Consider the following 5,589-nt stretch of genomic DNA (forward strand, 5'->3'; position numbering starts at 1 on the left):
GACTAGCTGCTCCTTCACCAGCTACCCTGCAGTCTACAAAGTACTTCAGACTAGCTGCACCTTCACCAGCTACCCTGCAGTCTACAAAGTACTTCAGACTAGCTGCACCTTCACCAGCTACCCTGCAGTCTACAAAGTACTTCAGACTAGCTGCACCTTCACCAGCTTTGAGAACACTTTCATGATCAATCATTATAAAACACATCATATATATTATTCTGAAATGGACCAATCTGCACAACGACTACTTTCACTGTCTTTCACTATATTTAGATGAGAATACTTTTCTACTTTCACTTGAGGAACATTTTGAATGCAGGACTTTTACTGAAACAGAGTATTCCTACACTCTGGTGCTTCTACTTTTACTCAAGTACACGATCTGAGTACTTCTACTTTTACTCAAGTACAATATCTGAGTACTTCTACTTTTACTGAGTACAATATCTGAGTACTTCTACTTTTACTCAAGTACAAGATCTGAGTACTTCTACTTTTACTCAAGTACAAGATCTGAGTACTTCTACTTTTACTCAAGTACAATATCTGAGTACTTCTACTTTTACTCATGTACAAGATCTGAGTACTTCTACTTTTACTCAAGTACAATATCTAAGTACTTCTACTCAAGTACAAGATCTGAGTACTTCTACTTTTACTGAAGTACAATATTTAAGTACTTCTACTCAAGTACAATATCTGAGTACTTCTACTTTTACTTGAGGAACATTTTGAATGCAAAACTTTTACTCTCACTTGTGTAAAAAGCCTAGAAAAGTCAGTGTAGTTTACTTTAGATTAAACGTTTTTATGGAGACTTTTCTACTTTTACTTAAAAGTCCCATTTCATGCTTTTCCGGTTATTACCCGTCCCCCAGTGTTGTAGTCAAGTCACCAATTCACGAGTCCAAGTCACTCTCGAGTCACCACTCTTCGAGTCCGAGTCCAAGTCCGAGTCACCAAGGGAGAGTCGTAGTCGAGTCCGAGTCCAAGTCCGAGTCACCCAAGGAGTGTCCGAGTCGAGTCTGAGTCCAAGTCCGAGTCACCCAAGGAGTGTCCGAGTCGAGTCTGAGTCCGAGCCATCATTACCTGTGTTCGGGTCCGAGTCCAAGTCACTCTCAAGTCACCACTCTTCGAGTCCGAGTCCAAGTCAGAGTCACCAAGGGAGAGTCGTAGTCGAGTCCGAGTCCAAGTCCGAGTCACCAAGGGAGAGTCGTAGTCGAGTCCGAGTCCAAGTGCGAGTCACCCAAGGAGTGTCCGAGTCCGAGTCACCAAGGGAGAGTTGTAGTCGAGTCCGAGTCACCCAAGGAGTGTCCGAGTCCAAGTCCGAGTCACCAAGGGAGAGTCGTAGTCGAGTCCGAGTCATCCAAGGAGTGTCCGAGTCGAGTCTGAGTCCGAGTCACCCAGGGAGAGTCGTAGTCGAGTCCGAGTCCAAGTCCGAGTCATCAAGGGAGAGTCGTAGTCGAGTCCGAGTCAGCCAAGGAGTGTCCGAGTCGAGTCTGAGTCCGAGTCATCATTACCTGTGTTCGAGTCCGAGTCCAAGTCACTCTCAAGTCACCACTCTTCGAGTCCGAGTCCAAGTCACTCTCAAGTCACCACTCTTCGAGTCCGAGTCCAAGTCCGAGTCACCAAGGGAGAGTCGTAGTCGAGTCCGAGTCCAAGTCCGAGTCACCCAAGGAGTGTCCGAGTCGAGTCCGAGTCATCATTACCTGTGTTCGAGTCCGAGTCCAAGTCACTCTCAAGTCACCACTCTTCAAGTCCGAGTCCAAGTCCGAGTCACCAAGGGAGAGTCGTAGTCGAGTCCGAGTCCAAGTGCGAGTCACCCAAGGAGTGTCCGAGTCCGAGTCACCAAGGGAGAGTTGTAGTCGAGTCCGAGTCACCCAAGGAGTGTCCGAGTCCAAGTCCGAGTCACCAAGGGAGAGTCGTAGTCGAGTCCGAGTCATCCAAGGAGTGTCCGAGTCGAGTCTGAGTCCGAGTCACCCAGGGAGAGTCGTAGTCGAGTCCGAGTCCAAGTCCGAGTCATCAAGGGAGAGTCGTAGTCGAGTCCGAGTCAGCCAAGGAGTGTCCGAGTCGAGTCTGAGTCCGAGTCATCATTACCTGTGTTCGAGTCCGAGTCCAAGTCACTCTCAAGTCACCACTCTTCGAGTCCGAGTCCAAGTCACTCTCAAGTCACCACTCTTCGAGTCCGAGTCCAAGTCCGAGTCACCAAGGGAGAGTCGTAGTCGAGTCCGAGTCCAAGTCCGAGTCACCCAAGGAGTGTCCGAGTCGAGTCCGAGTCATCATTACCTGTGTTCGAGTCCGAGTCCAAGTCACTCTCAAGTCACCACTCTTCAAGTCCGAGTCCAAGTCCGAGTCACCAAGGGAGAGTCGTAGTCGAGTCCGAGTCCAAATCCGAGTCACCAAGGGAGAGTCGTAGTCGAGTCTGAGTCACCAAGGGAGAGTCGTAGTCGAGTCCGAGTCACCAAGGGAGAGTCGTAGTCGAGTCCGAGTCACCAAGGGAGAGTTGTAGTCGAGTCCGAGTCACCCAAGGAGTGTCCGAGTCCAAGTCCGAGTCACCAAGGGAGAGTCGTAGTCGAGTCCGAGTCATCCAAGGAGTGTCCGAGTCGAGTCTGAGTCCGAGTCATCATTACCTGTGTTCGAGTCCGAGTCCAAGTCCGAGTCACCCAAGAAGAGTCTAAGTCAAGTCCGAGTCACAAGTCTTCATGTATTAATCTTCGTGGATATATGTGTTGAAATGTAGCTGCTCCTCTCCATTGCTTTTATGCTGTCATGTTATACTAACCTGTCAATTGAACTGCTGTGAAGCCAGTTTGGCTACAACTCTTGCAATAGGTGCTCTACAAATATAAAGCTTATTACTAATATTATTATTATATATAAATAAACTATATCTAAAATGAGTTTTATTTTGATAGTAATAAGATCGGGACTCTTATTTTGAAGGAACTTTTACCGGTTACATGGTTTACTGATCAAGATTTAGCCCCAGAAAGCACATGGCTACTTAGCATGCAACATGACGTCATTCTGCATGTTAAGTAGCCATGTGCTTTCGTGTTATCGGCTGAACTTTATTTATTGATTAGATCACGTTACTCTGATGATAGTGTTCAAGACAGCCTCTATGTCTGAACTCGATCCTTACATACAAAGTCGTTGCGACCGTTAGGATGACGTCATGACCACCGACTGGCGGGCACGTTTGTAAACCAGACACAACAACAACAGGTGCCGACCGGAAGTAGCAAACATGCTGAAGCTTTTTCTGCGTAACTTTCTTCAGTTGTTCAAGAGGGGTGTTTTAGTTTCGAATTCACCCCGCTCAGAGCCTCAGATGTTGGAGGAATTCTATGAGATTTACGTGATGAAGACACAGGTGAGTCCAACGTCTGACGTAATGCTTTGTTTTTCGGTTAAAATGTTTATTTATAATGTTATTTTGTAGTTTTTATTTTATCCAGAGGTTATATTAGGTGATTTGAAAGGTTTATTTTTATTATAAATCCTACTGTATCTCTGTGTTGTGGACTAACGTTTTACACCACGTAACCAGTTAAGCCCTGACGGTACGTCCACCGCTTCCAATGCTTCTCTGCCCGTTGACTTTGAATGGGGATGACGTCACTTTGCCTCGCTTTTCGCCGAACTGCATTGTGGGGGAGCGAAGCGAAGATTTCCAGGATTTCCAGGATTCAAAAGTTGAGCAATGTTCAACTGTTGAAGCTGAGCTGGAAGCGCCAGCCAATCAAACACGTTTATGCAAATCTGACAGTAGAAGCGCTAGCCAATCAACCCGCGTGTAAGCAGGGAGAGCCAGACCGCAGTTCATTTCCTCATATTCCAAACGAGAAGTTACGGGAGCAAATCACCCGGTTCTTTACGACCAGAACTATTAACGGGATACAAACCGGAGGAGCCAGGCATGGAGGGAGGTGGCAGAGGCAGTGGGTGAAACTGGTAGGTTTTCGCCTGTTTGGGGAGTTTATATATATATTTATATATTGCTCGCATAAAATCCCCGGGGTTTTTTGCTTTGTATGTCGGGGGCGGGAGATTCATGTGATTGGTTGTTGGTCGCGTTGCTCACAAAAAATCCCCAAGCTTTCAGACACGCCCAGCTCCAAGATTTGAGCCTGTTTTTCAGGCCTCAGGCTCGAAAATGACATTCCCAGAACAATTGACTATATATCTTCCCTTCTAACAGGGGTAAATTAATAATCTTTTTTCTCAAAGCAATGATAAACGTGTGAGTTGGATGTAGAAATCAATATAGAATTTTTTTTATTTTAAAGTAAATTCAGATTGAACATAGTAAAACAATTTTAATTATAGTGTTAGTCCAAACTAAAACATGACTTATGACTTATCCAAACTATAACATATAATACATTTGGGTGGATTTGACCTATCTCTGGAACCCTTTGGTCGATTTTGATGATTGACATCTCTTTTGAACCGTTAGAGCCAATGGAATCGAGGGGAAGTTCCTAAAATCCATCTAAACATTACCCATTGGTGAATGAGTGATGCGCAGCCAGAATGCCCCGGAACCGGAAGCTGTCATACACTCTAGTAGCTATCATAGCAGCTAATATGTTATTGACATAAAAATTGAATGATGGATTATCAGTAATCATTTCAAAGTGACAGACACATTGGATTCACCTTCAGCCGCGTCTTTATCGTTTTGATGCCATTGAACACAACGTTTCAGAAACAGCAAAGGGTAAGACAAATTGGCCGTGTTTGCTCCACGTGGTTTGATGTCTGGTTTTGTTTCCCATGCCGCGTGTTCTGATCGCTCAGTGATGATACTTATAAGTCTGGAATCTGTGGAATCTCAGTTAGCTAATCGATATCTTGTTTGTGCAGATCCGATAAGTAATAAGGGGATTTTACCTTGAGTTCTGTGCTAAGTGCGTTAGCATTTTTTCGCTCAGGGCTAATTCAGAGCCTTTGTTTTTACCCTTAAGTTTCGTTTCGCTAAAAGTTGTTAACATTGTCTGAAGCTGAGTTTCTTCCCGTTAAGTGACACATTCATGGTTTGTTAAATGCAAGATGTTGCGTTTGCCCCCGCCCGTGGGGCCGTGGGGTTTAACTGGTTAAAGTATCGCTATATTTGGACTACGTTCCTATATGTCAACATTTTTATGTATTGCTTCGTTAATGTGGCGCTAGATGTAGTTCCTTTGAAAAAACAATAATGTAAAATGTTTAATTATAATTTCATTTAGTAGTTTTCTGTTCTCCAGAGGTTATTTTAGTACATTTGAAGGTTTTGTAGTGTTTTAAATTGAGTAGAAGCCGGTAATACAGCTTTTTTAATTCATATTTCTATTAAAAAACATGCCTTATAGACGTTTTATATTAAATGTTGCATAAAAAGAACGAAGCGTACTGGAGAAGGAGCAGCACATTGAAATACTCCATAAATGTACAAATATGTTTAAAGTAATGATAATTAAATAAATAAAGTATTTGCTGGAGAATGACTGTTTAGTTATCCTCATTTGACACAAACCTGCTTTAGGGTTATTCAAATATATTGCTCCATCTTGTGGCTGTAGGAAGAAACTACACGCAAACAAA

The sequence above is a fragment of the Pseudochaenichthys georgianus genome, unplaced genomic scaffold (genome assembly GCF_902827115.2).
Source record: "Pseudochaenichthys georgianus unplaced genomic scaffold, fPseGeo1.2 scaffold_544_arrow_ctg1, whole genome shotgun sequence".
Classification (NCBI taxonomy): Eukaryota; Metazoa; Chordata; class Actinopteri; order Perciformes; family Channichthyidae; genus Pseudochaenichthys; species Pseudochaenichthys georgianus.